A 14,357-nucleotide genomic window follows, 5' to 3' on the forward strand; every position below is an offset into this window, starting at 1 on the left:
AAATTTTTGCTTGTGTGTGTTTTCTTATAGTAAAGCCACATTCGCTATCTTTTGAGCCCACCGCGGGGAATAAAACCCCTTATCTTAGCGTTGTAAATCCGTATACTTATCGCTGCACTAGTGGGGACTCATTTTATGCAAATAAAATTTGAAACAATTGTCAACAATTGAAATATCGTTCAAAAAATTCTTAATTTTTTATAAAAATCCGAAAAAAAAACAATTGGTGGTCGACTTCATTTGATTACTGCATCCAAGTGTTACGGTTCCGGCATCGTCAGGTGGGTTAAGGCGTTCGATTTGTAATCTGAGACTCGCGGGTTCCAATCCCCGTCACACCAAACATCTTCGCTCTTCATGCTGTGGGGGCGTTATAAAGTTACGATCAATCCTCCGATTCATCGGTAAAAAGTAGCCTACGAGTTTGTGGTGGATGGTGATAACTAGTTGCTTTCCTTCCAGTTTTACACTGCTAAATTAGAAACGGCTAAAGCAGATAGCCTTCGCGCACATTCGCGAAATTCAAAAAACAAACAACACATCTTGCATTTATTACTTTTTGCAACAATCGTATGTATAGATCGAGCATGGGCATTGCCCTGAGTAAGTGCGGGTTATTCGGGCCCTCATGTACCATATATAAATGTGCTTAAATGTTGAAAAAAAAAGAAAAATAAATAAATAAACCAAAATCTGGTGGAGGAGGTTAATGAAACCTGAACCTCCTCGGTAAACAACCATCAATACCCAAATACCCTACAGAGAGAGAATTTATAACTTTTCATAAAGTATGCATATTATGCCTTATTAAAATAACGTCGAATTTTTGTAACAAAGCACCAAAATTTTCCACAATTTTATATATATGAACAGGAATTCAACATCAAGAGTTACTTTATTTTAAACCAAGAGTCAATAAACATGGATGTGAGACACTATTCTTATTTCGGTTAGGACGCTCGAATTCCTGTCACACACCAAACATGCTCGCCGTTTCAGCCGTGGGGATTTATAAGGTAGTGATAAGCCTCACTATTTGTTCATAAAAGAGTTGGCGGTGAGTGGTGATGTAATCTAATACTGCTAAATTAGGGACGGCTAGAGCAGATAGCCCTCGTGTGACTACACACGAATTCGAACCAAAAACATAAACATAGTAAAAGGCTCGAAACATAAAACGATATTGGTAAAGTAAAAAATAAAACCATATATTATGCAACTGTTTATCTATATTTTAGAATTGTAGCTAATTTTACCAGTACTGTTTCCACACATTAAGCACACGAGCACCTGCGTGCCACATTTAACAGAACAAACACAATGGGCATGTTTTGGAAATGCATGTGAACTATTATAACGTTAAACAAGCACTGCCTCATTAAACATTTTACGTTTTTAAGTATTGATTAAAGACTTGATAACTGAACTTAAATAATAGCTAAATACTTCTATACTGGGTAAAAATGAATATGAAAATTTATACGTAATCTGTATAACGGAACAAATAAGTAAACAAATTTATTGTATCAGAAGATTTGAAACTTTGTGGTAGAGGTAAAGTATTATCGATCGTATTACAATATAACACGAGGGAATAACTGTTGTTATTTATACATTCCATCTTTGATGTCATACTTAGAAAATTAAATACAAACCTATATTACATAATTTTTGTTATAGTTCAATAACGTTCCATATCATAAACTTTCATCATATTCCCTTTGACATAACGGTGTGTCCGATGTTTATAACGTGTTCAACACTTTCGGTAAGCCCATTTAACGAGAAACGAGCATACAAACTTTCAATGATAAGTACTATTACATATACAGTAAATATAATCTTTTAAAAGCTCATATTATTAATGTAAGAAAAATATTAATAGACTTAAAGCTGAAGAAGATAATATTATTACAAAGAACCATATCATTTTATAAAACAGCTACACTGTATATCTCGCTTTAGAAAATTGTGTTGAATGAAAAGTGATATTTCCATTCATATTTCCTTCAAATTACAAATATCCTATTCAATTTCAGGTGATTGTCTCAAGACACTACCTAGTTTGTAACTAACTATATTTGTATTCTGAAATTATTTTGTCAGATGAGTGGATTAAGACATTTATATATAAATATACATAATTAAAATAATATTTTCAAATTTTACGTGAATTAGATTTCTTTTTTAATTTTGATCTATCTGCACTTGCCGTCTCTAATTTAGCAGAGTAACACTAGAGGGTTACTCTTTTACCAATGAATAGTGGGTTTGACCATCACATAATAACGTTTAATACCTATTCAAGTCTAGCTAGTCACTTCAGAACTATTTGTTAATAACCTTCCTTCCCTGTTAACAGATCACGAAAATTGACAAATAAAATGAAATCATCTGTTTAGATATTTGTTGCAATGTAAATCTGAAACAAAGTTTATGAAAGAAATACTGAATGAAGTCTTTACTCAAAAACATAAACTATTACATACATTGTTATTTTCAGGTAAGATATGAAACATTCACTGAAGAGATAAAAGTGATCAAATATATAAAAACTTGTTTTAAACTACATTCTACTTATATTTGCATAAGTTTCTCTAATTTACAAAATATTTTATTATATTTCAAACTACAACATCATACATTACCACATCAACATGTAATAATCATGTGAATGCTATTTATTCTACTTATAAAATAAGACATATTTAACCCCAGGATATTAATTGACCTACTGATGTGGAAGATTTCTGTTTCTCTTCATTTACATTTAAAATACCCAAAAATTTATTTGGAAAAGAAATGTATGAAATGGTTATTACAAATAATGGTTTATATACGAGAGCTTTACAAACTTCATTTGGTGGGGAAACTCAATTTTAAATCGATGGTTCACGACGAACTAATAATTCAGTGTTTATATCAGTATAGTTCACTTAACAGGAAAGTTGTCTGTAACTGTTCACATGTGAGTTTTTTACTAAAGTTATGCGATGTCTTTGTAGAAATACTAACGTTTGAAGTATATTCTCTTAAGTTGAACAGTTTGTAATGTTCAAAATCTATAAACGTTTTTGGTGAAATATATATAGTTTTTCGATTAATAAGCATTTATAAATATTATGGAGTCCCAGGTTTATGGTATAATAACTGCAATAAAACGAGAACATATTCTGTCTCTTGGCACGTCAATTTATAATCTTGAGGCGAAGTTCTCGAAAGTTTAGTAGGCAACAATATATATATATTGTTGATTCTACACTCAAGAATTTTATACAAATTAAGAGAACAGGCGAGACCTTTCCAATACACATATAACAATATAGGTTATACGCATCAAAATGAAACAGACATAGATATTGAAATAAATGTATAATAGTAAATTCGTAACAATGGAAAAATAAGCAATTACGTTTGATTTAGTTCACAAGTACCAAAAAAAAAGAACTTAGTCAAAACAGATAGAAGATTCCTTTATAATGTGTAATACATCAATATAATGAACATACAGGTCGTTGAATCAACATATAATATATCAGAACTTCTACTTCTGTTAAAAAAGAAACATCCTTTTATACACAACAACACACTCAAACTTTTCACGCTTCTTAAAACTGTTCTAATTGATTTTGTTATTTATATTTATCAGCCATGTAAGAATGTACAAAACACTAGCAGGAAGACATGTAATATTAAATATTATCTTACAGTCAAGAAAAACTCTTCAAAGTATTAACAAAAATTGCATACAATAATAGTTACTGTAGTGTACATACAAAAAAAAAATATTAAATTGTTTGTTGTGTGGAACAAAATCGTTAGTAATACAAATAATAAGAATATTTCACATAATATTCAGCATACACATCATTCAGATACATAAAAACTTACTAGCAACGTAATGTTTGGAATTTGTCAGAAAAACTGTTATCCCATATCATTTCGTCTGATAAAGTTAACCAACTGCATATAAAAAAATTAAATAAAAATTGTTATCAGTAACAATTTGGGCGGTGAGTAAAAGAGCAATAACATTTAAACACATTAATATTAATTATTGGCATAAAATGTTTCCCCAATTCTAACACCTGTCTTTATCCTCGGACACAAGACTGCAACATACCCCTTACATTCGTGCTATCTTCAATGAGAAAAATACTTTTCCAGATTCATGGTTAAAATAATGAATATATTAATTCTGAAACTCAGCTCTGAAAATTATGTTTATTATAAGCAGAATTACGCAAATTTAGATTTATTTTCATTACTTCACTGTTATAGAAACTTAATTTATTTGTCTTACTTTTTTAAACATTAGATGATTTAAATATCCATGTTTCATTATTTGCATTTAATGTTAAACATATTTCAAAAACAGGAACAGCAAGAAAGAGAAGGAGTAATGAAATTGAAGAGAGAAACGGTGATTCAAAACTTGAACAGTATTAATCGTAAAGTGTGTTTGTAAAACACACAAGGAAATTCATCAGAATCGCAAAAAAAGATAAAACAACTGTTTATTTATATCTATAGTATTATAAAAACTTGTCAGACGTGGAAGTACTTTCAAGGAAATAAATGTATTAAGGGTCTAATATGTATAACGTGCTGCAATACAGTGAATTTTTTCACAAGGAATGAAACTGTAAACGAAAAGATGTGATTCATGTGAACTTATTATATAAAATGAAGTCTCTTGTGTTTAAGATGATCACTGTATTATTGGTTCTTACCAGACACGGTTCAACCAATCCGGAAAGAGGTTTGCAATGATTGGTGAAAACACGAGTTAAGTTATTATGTTTAAAATAAATACAAATTAATTTAAACCATTGGCTGAAAGATGTGGATAAGTGATATAAAAAGGTTTTCCAAGGTGAAATATTTGTGAAAGCAGCAACATCCTCAACATGAAAGTTTTATTTGCAGCTGTTGTTGTGCTCATAAGCTTGACGATGGCTAAAGGCAACGCCATAGATATAGGGTGGAAACTGCTGTGTAGTAAGTTCATTTTCAAAATTTATTACTATTTACTGCATTAATTAATAGTATTACTGGAATAAGTGTTCTCTTTTTTGCTTTGACAGTTAGAGAAACAAAGCAATAGAAAACTAGAATAAAATACTATTAAAGCAAACTTCCTTATTTGCACAAAAACATACTATGCATAAGAAATATACTAAAATTCTTTAGTTAATAACATCACACTCTCCGACGGCTCCAAATAGTCGAGAGTCACATTAAAATTTCTTCTAGAGAATATTTCAACTAGGTTATACATGAATATCTGGAATAATTTCATTAAAGTTTTACACTTCTATTCACGTCTAAATGTTCTGATCTATTGTTGGGGTAAAAGAATGTAACTTCTTCTTTCCATTTAATAAAGTATTTTGTGGTACGCTGGTATGTGAAATGAGAAAAATGCCTTCTTCAGGTAACTCGTACCTTTCTATGTAGAGCTAAATAAAGAGAATCCTGGAAAAATGAACGAGGTAAAAAGAGTGCGATACAAAAATTTTTGGTGAAAAAGCAGATTGGGTAAGTGTTTGGAATATTATTATTAATCAGTTTTTATTAATTCATTATAGTTTTAGAAACAATGTTTTATTACTGTAAACAGCAGATTTCCCCTTCAGTAAAGAGCTTCTTGGTGTACGAATTGCAATTAAAATTACATTTATATAGAAGGTTAGATTAACACAGTAAGAGTAAATGTTAATATTCAAGGATTAAAACAACAGCCCCAAACTAGTACAGCGGTATGTCTTCAGATTACAAAGCTAAAATCAGGCGTTCGATTCCCCTCAGTTGGCTAAGCAGATAGCCCAATGTGGCTATCAGAAAAACAAACACACATTAAAACAACAGTATTCAAATATGATAATAAATTATTGACCGATAATACCGTTTTTCAACATTATGAAAAGTGTTCATAACTTATTCAAAACTTGAATTTTTTACAGACAGTAAAAAAAAAACTTCCAGTTTTAACTGATATTTAATAAATATTAAGGTTGGTGAAATAAGTATTTCCTTCTTTAAAATACACGATGTGTAGATGTATATTGGACATAACTCACAGATTTGAAATAATATAATATTAATTTTGTCTTACTTTCCTTGCTATATATATATTTTCCATTATTTGTCTCTGTTTCAAAATGTTGCATATCCTCAGTTCATGTCAAAATAAAGATTTCAATTTGATTGTAAAGGAACCAGAGGAGAAGCATGTTTGAAAATAGATATAATAAAATTAAGAACAATTATACTGCTTTTGAAACATAAACGTACGTTTACGATTAAATATCACAAAACGAAATTATGGAAAGTAACATAAAGCTGATATAACAGAAATTGTTTTTCATCTCAAGCTTCCAGATGCAATTCGAAAATGTGAAAAAGCAGAATTTCCTACAGATAACTTGAAAGAGTTCTTGAATGAAATGTGTCGTGAAGAAAAAGAAGCGGCTGTGCAGGTGATAATTAAATATAATGAAATTTTGTACTTAATTTCTGCTTTCGTAATCAAAATTTATTTCTGTTAGTACGAAGAACTACTGCGGCAACAAAATTATTTTATTTCCCTACTCTACAGAAACTAGTTATTATATATCATCACGAGATTATAGAACAATTGACAAAGAAATGAGGTCTCAGCAATTTAAATATATTTTATACGACTTACTACAGCGTCTAAAAAAGTTGTTACCGATATCACTGTAGATGTTGGCTTAACTTCAAATCTGAACTCAGGCCCATTTCTTTTCTATTTCAGACAACCTTGTTTTACGAAACAATCTCAATACTCTATCGAATTTAGTTTAATTTTAAATTGTATAAAACTTGTATTTCATAATTATTTAATTTATAAATCCGAAAGTCCATATACAATTCCTTTATTTGAAGACTTCTCTGTGAGACGTTTAAAACACAAACACTCATATCTTATCAGTCAAAGAAAAGTTTTAAAGTCACTAGTGTTTTTCAGCTTTCGAAACGTCTCTTTGACGTTGATTTTTATCTAATTATACTTAATTGTTCTGCACGACTCTATGTTTATGTATATGTAATTCCATAACTATGTATGTGAAACGAACAAACTGATTGAAGTTGCAATAAATTATAGGAGATTTGAGTTATGTGATCTATACTCACCCTAAAACTACAATATACTTTAAGGCTTTAAACAAACACATTTTATATTTGTTGAAGCTTTTTATTCTTCAAGGTTTCAGTCTTGAAAAATCTCAAGTGACATTAAATCCTGTTTATATAATGGTGTAGGAAATGAAAATGTGTGTCGGTGAGAAATATGCAGAACTTCACGTGGATCCAGAATCTATAATCATTGAAGCGATTAGCAAATGTTTGTGAAGACGTAAGTTAACATCAGATGAAAATATACCTGTACATTTGATACATTAAAGAACTACGCCGAAAATTATTATTGTCTACAAGAACATTTAAAAAATATTTATAGTTTGATATAAGGTTACGTGTTTTTTAACAGTTAGACCCTGTAATAACTATTGACGTATCAAATGCCTTACTTTAAGAGAAAATACCACAGCAATCGAAAATTAATTTTATATATTAGTGTTGATTAATTGTTTAGTTTTATTTTCGCAGTATAGAAGGCTAGCTCTTTAATTATTCTTTTATTTTTAAATATGTGGTGTTATGAAAATATGTGATAATATATAAAGACTTGTACAAATACAAAAAAAGACGTTGAATAAAAACCTACATTTCCTTACATAGATTGATAAAGTATCCTTCTTAAAATGAGTTAAAAATATTAAGTCGTATATCTCTCACAAATTCTGCAATGATAATAACACGTAAGAAGCATGATACAATTATACTTCATTCCCACTCCATTACACTTTAAAAGAGAGACAGGTAGAATCTAATGAGGATCACGGGTTCGAATTTTTGTCCCACCAAACACGCTTGTCCGTGTCGGAGCGTTATAATATAATAATTGCTCTAGTTGTAAATGAAAGAGTAGCCTAAGAGATGGCGGTAGGTAGTGATAACTATCTGCCTTCCCTCTTGTCTTACACTGCTAAATAAAGAATGACTAGTACTTTTGCGCGAAATTTAAACAAACAATAAAAAATGTTTGTGCATGAAAGTTTTGTCCATCAACACAAGAAATAAGTGAAATAAATAAATTATTTGTAATTAAGTCATTTAGAACACTACAAAAGTTTCGTTAAACCTCAAATATAGTCTGTTTGTACTAATAAAGGTGCCACGTTTTCAGCACAGTGGTTGGTGCAACACTCTTGTATATATGCAATTTTGTCTGCATGGTCATTGTCGTTATAAAGTTTAAAACTACCTCAATCTTATAAGCAGTAGATATTTTTGTGTAGAAACTGAAATGAAAACAAAAATATGACTGTATGAATTATGCTGAGATTGAATTTGAGAAGAAAAAAAAGGAAAGCAGCATGTACAATTCAACTTCAAAACGGCCAAAATTAAGATATAGGAATCTATATTAATATATTCACGTTATGTCTGCACTGTAACAAAGACCATGAAAATAAACATTACTTATATTGGTTGAGACGGTGACAATCTTTTTTTCTCTTTTTTGAAGTTCGCGCAAAGCTAATCAAGGGCTATATGAGCTAGCCGTTCCTGCTTTAGCAGTGTAAGACTAGAGAGGAGGCGGCTAGTCATCACGACCCACCGCCGAAATTCTCACTTAAAAATAAGTTTTGCACGTGACAACGGGTAATATTAGTAGAAGCTCCAACGGCTAAACCGATTCAACCCTTGGGTCCGCCCGCAGGTCAATTCACGACCCAGTCACGTGACAATACTATGCCTACGACGACAATCGAAACTCCAATTTTATCATCAAAATTTAACAGACTTAGCACGGAATCACTTATGTGACAAAAAGAAAAGAAAAAAGGAGAAAGAAAAAGTATATATGACAACATTTAGAGGAGGTTTTAAACCAGTGTGTGTTTTAGGATATCGAGGCCCTTATTTCCTGTCTGCCTTGTTCTATTTTAGACGGGTGGACATAAGGTATTAACTCAATATGTTTCACAAACAAATAGTTAGTCATCACCACCCGCCGCCAACTATTGGGCTGCTCTTTTAATAACGAATAGTGGGACTGATCGTAACATTATAACGCCCCCACGGCAGAAGGGGCGAGCATGTTTGGTGTGAAGAGGAATCGAACCTGCGACTATCAGGTTACGAGTTGAGTGTCTTAATCACCTGGTCATGCCAAGCGCGAAGAAGGTGACATTGTCTTCTACTTTAAAGTATAAACTAACTATTTCGTGCATGTTCTAAAATTGTCCTCATTACAAAATATAGAAATATGAATTTCTCTAAAGCATCCATTCACAAATTTTCTCTTTCTGGTAAATAGTGTAATATAAATATAAATTATTATACAATATGATTTTTAAGCTATAGAAATTTGACAAATACAGAACATTAAATAACCATATCTTACTTTTTGTGTATAGGAAGTTATAACAAGAAGGAGAGAAAAACACGGTGACCTGTTGTAAAATTATCTGACTCTGATACTAAAAACTTTCAAATACTTCGGTTCTAATGAAATCTTTATTTTCAGCCATAATATTTCAAACGAAGAGTACCCCTTTATCAGTCCATATAACGAAAAGTCCAGTTATATTAAGTATTTTATCGTCCTTTATAAGAAACATTTTTAAAGAAAAGTATAAAGTGGCAATCATAACAAAAACAACATTTTTGGTAACATTAACAAATTTGGAAAATAATATAATTATTTCAATGCTCTCCTTGTGTACTTCGAAAACAAAATTAAACATTACCTTTTGGACTTCACAATAAATTAGGTCATTTATGTCGTTTGCACTTGGGATTTCAGTGTAAAGAAGAACTACGACTGATATGACCTCGAAAATGACATAAAAAACACAAACACTGGGAAGGCAGCAAAACGTCATTTCATTCAACTAACTATAATTTTCTCCAATCTGTCTATTTATGAATTACATTCCTGTCAACCGACTTTTGATTTATCATGTATAATTCACTTTTTTTATTGTATTTCTAACGGTAGTTCATAACGAATAATAAATATTGATTTATCAAAAACAAAACTCTAAGATTAGCGTCAAATAATAGAGAAATTCACAGTTAAAGGATCGGAACACAAAACGATAGGGAAAGGAATGGATGAAAAAACACATTATGCAAATGCTTATCCATTAGTTGGAATTGTAGTTAATTTTAGCAGTATTTTCAATACATTGATAACACGCGCACTTGCGTGCATATCTGACGGAAGAAACGCAAAGGTCAACGCTATTAAAACGTGAGTTATTGTTGTGTAAAGCAAACAAATGGTACACTTACTCACAAACATTTTAGTTGACAAACTTGACAACTCAAGTCAAATGAGAATTAAATAATTCTACCCAAGGCAAAAATATTCACCAAACTTCATCTATAAGATCTTGAAAGGAATACAAAACTAGTTTGAATTAACCCAAAATAACGTTTAGTGCCAGAAAAAATTAAACGCTGAAGGAAATGTAAAACATTATCGATCATATTATGTATGTTTCATGTGATAGGAATTCGAACGCGCGACCCTCACATTACGAGTGGAGTGCTTTAACCACCTGGACATTCTAGGCCCCAAGACTGTATGTGCAATCTCACAAAAGTAAACTCTGACATAAGTGTTCAAGATAGTAACAACGAATAAACGGACATAGCTGGATGGAGTATACAAATTACAATATCAGCTTACAAATGTCCATAAATTAATATAACGCAAAGAAAAAGCAACTACCAAAGAATCCGTGTGAGGAAACAACTTGCTGAGAAAGGTCTGCCGATCACCTGACCGTCCCTCGTATTGGACACGTACTTATAAGTTCCGATCCACTTCTACAGGTTCTTTGTTTACTGGGTTATAGTGTAGTGTATTATAGTGCTCGTCTGATGACTTCCATGTGCCTATACTATTTCGACTTAATGTATTTGAAGTCATGGCATTTACTGCACATGGAAAATATTTCATTTAAGAATTTTGCAATTTTTGTAAACGTTTATACTATATCAAAAATACTTATTCCAAGTATATGACTGTATAATTGAATCAGAGGAAACAGAATCTGTTATTACTGATAGCACTGGATTTACTTCTGGTAGAAATTGTAGTAATATTAGTAGCACTATTAAATGTAGGCTTATAAAGATATGATATTGATATTTCTACTTCATAACGATCCATATATTTAAACCAAAACACAACAAAATATTTTAATAAGTATATGCTTTTATCTTTTCAATTAACAAAAAATTGAACTGGTTAACTTAGCAATTTGCTCGTAATCGTATAGTACGACTGTATTACTGGATGAGTTGTATGAATTATTTGCAACTTTTTTGGTAGGTGTTTTTGACTTATATTTACAGTTCTAGTTATGTTGCATAAAGTTCCTGCCTCTTCATGATTAATTACATTGGATTTTACCCATGTAATGTGGACTGTGGAATGCAAATTATGCATCAATTACTTCCAGCACAGTTAGTTACACTATGTTTCTTATTTTTGGTAGGGGTGTTATATATTATACATTATTTCGGATGTGTTCATTCATTATATTATGTACGTTACACACTAATACTTCAAATAGCCGGAAGTTTAATTTGAGCTAAGTAATTAATTAAATGTCAATATGTAAAAAATGTATGTTACTTTTCTCAAGATTGAGACACACTATTTCCTTTTTTTATAAAACAAATATATTTTTCATATACAAACAAGAAAACTGAAGAATTGATAATAACTGTTTCTACTAATAGTTATTAAAACGATATATAACAGTTTTACAAACTTACAGACAACATTGAGTCTTGAACCAAATATTTTATCAACGATTCAGGTTCACACTGAGAAAATTAATTTTGAGATAATACTGGTCACCTCACTTACGCTAACACGTTTTTCTTGGCTAGCCACACATCCTTACAAGCACTTTTCTTCTGGAGAAGATATTTAATGCACTCGTCGGAATAACAACGTCTAAAGTAATTTATTTTAAATGAACGGTTTCTAATGTTCGAAATATGTAACACTCGTGGCCTTATTCTGTAGTTTTAATAAACGATAATCACAATTATAGCTTCTTCGGCCTATGGCGTACCGACTGTAGCTATCCAATAATATTCTCTCAGAGATCCCGGGTCTCGGCTCGCCCCTTTTTATACAAATCACACAACACTCTTAAAACCTTTACTAAAGCTCTCTACAATATTGTCAATCATTAGTATTGCACACAAATCTTGTAGTACATTCTTGACCGTTATGCACACGAACATTCTAAAAATTTCGATAATAGATGGGACTTGTACAACACACATTTAAGAACATATGTTGCAGGTAAAGATAAAAATATACAGAAACAAGCGAAGGTATAATACTAAATGTTGTTACTCCATTTTTGTAGCTACTCTGTCCCCATATGGTATTTCTGGGATTAATGAAAAAGTAGATACGTTAGGGCCTGTTAAAAGAGGTTTTCATATCCAATGTGTGTTTCACGAGGGATGTAACGTTAACAGCTGGAGCACAAAAAATAAGGCAGAACACGTGCACTAGCACATAAAAATATTTTTTTATTGAAATCTTGGCATTTTACACAACAATAACAAAGCACTAAGCTTCTAAAAAAGTTTAAACCAATTTAGATATATAATAGATCTGAACCGAGTTCTAAGTACATTTTTTTTTTCTTGAATGTTATCAATAAGAACCTGAAAAGGTTATTTAGTAGTAGAAAAATTGGTTCCAAAATGAATAATAGGGCAGTTCTCATTTTTATTGTGAGTATAAATATATGTGTTTATTTATCGGGGCGTGGCCTGGCCAAGCGTGTTAAGGCGTGCGACTCGTAATCTGAGGATCTCGGGTTCGTATCCCCGTCGCGCCAAACATGCTCGCCCTTTCAGCCGTGGGGGCTTTATATTGTGACGGTCAATCACAATATTCGTTGGTAAAAGAGTAGCCCAAGATTTAGCAGTGGGTGGTGATGGCTAGCTGCCTTTCCTCTAGTCTCACACTAATAAATTAGGGACGTCTAGCACAGATAACTCTCGAGTAGCTTTGTGCGAAATTCAAAACAAACAAACAAATTATTTATCGTAGGGGTAAAGTTATACACTAATTGTTTCACTAAATTATAGTAAAAACCAAACATTTCCCACAAAAAAGAGAATGAACATGTTTTCGTTTAAAACTTTTATTTGTAACATGACTTCTATATTTATTTGGTGGTTTTCTATCGTGACATTATCAGCTGTACTGGGGCAATTTACACACAACTTTATATCACCTTGACCTCAGTTTATTCTGTTTTTTTTTTTTTTTTACATTTATCTTGATTTCACTATTTTGAGTGTGGATTTGTCAGGTTATTTCCATTTATTTCTTTTACTTCCCTCTATCTCTCCAACTTCTTCTTTTGTGATGTGTTTTGAGTATTTCATTTTAAATTGCAGTTTGGACCAATATAGCTCTTTGTCAGTCATTTAGTTTCACTTTGTTTACTTCTTTTAAGGACCAAAGGTTCCCGCTTGGTTTCTTCATTGTATATGATCTTACAGGTCAACTTTCATCTTTTCATTGTTTTCTTGTTATTATCTTTATTTAAGGACTGGTTGACATAAATGATGGAGGAAATTCATATCTGAATTCAATCCGTTGCTGCAGTCATGTGGGAACTTTGTCCTTTGATGGAACACTTTTACTACATCCTGTTTCGTTCCTCACATGTTTTTATAGAGACACCTCTTTTACTCTACTGCACCTCATCCTTCACCAGTTTTTTTTATGTATATTCTTGTCATGTTTTATTCCCACATAGATGGGAAGCTTAAAATAAAAAGTCAATTTATCCCATTTTACTCGACTCTGATGTTGCTTTGGGTTTTAATAGACTGTTTCTCACTCTTTCCAGTCATCTACAATTAATTAAGGGAAGCAATACTTCACTAAATCTTGATTTATCTGCTGCTTTTCTTTGGCTCATATACAGTGGTAAAAATTTTGGTTTCACAGTTTTTCTATGAGTTGGCTATAGCTTAATTTTTTTCTTCATTTCTTTTCACTACTCCAGGGAAGTTTACCTCTTCTTGTCTCTTACAGTTGTAGCCTCCCTTCTCATTTGGGGGTCATGTTATTTAAAATGTTTGTTTTGGCTTTTCATTTTGGTACCAATATCAAACCCTGTATTTCCATCACTAAGGGATCTTTCTCTTGGCCTACTTCATTAGTTCTTGAAATGGTGATTTGGATACCAGTGTTCTCC

At 31.5% G+C, this 14,357-nt stretch overlaps 1 long non-coding RNA gene across 1 annotated transcript; it reads left to right on the forward strand.

Moving 5' to 3' along the window:
* Nucleotides 1-4,861: 4,861 nt before the first annotated feature.
* Nucleotides 4,862-7,953, forward strand: LOC143227096 (uncharacterized). Its single transcript, XR_013014873.1, has 4 exons — nt 4,862-5,001; nt 5,461-5,541; nt 6,378-6,482; nt 7,291-7,953. It is a non-coding gene; the product is annotated as an uncharacterized LOC143227096 (long non-coding RNA).
* The last annotated feature ends 6,404 nt before the right edge of the window (nt 7,954-14,357 follow it).

The sequence above is a fragment of the Tachypleus tridentatus genome, chromosome 9, assembly GCF_004210375.1.
Source record: "Tachypleus tridentatus isolate NWPU-2018 chromosome 9, ASM421037v1, whole genome shotgun sequence".
NCBI classification, from domain to species: Eukaryota; Metazoa; Arthropoda; class Merostomata; order Xiphosura; family Limulidae; genus Tachypleus; species Tachypleus tridentatus.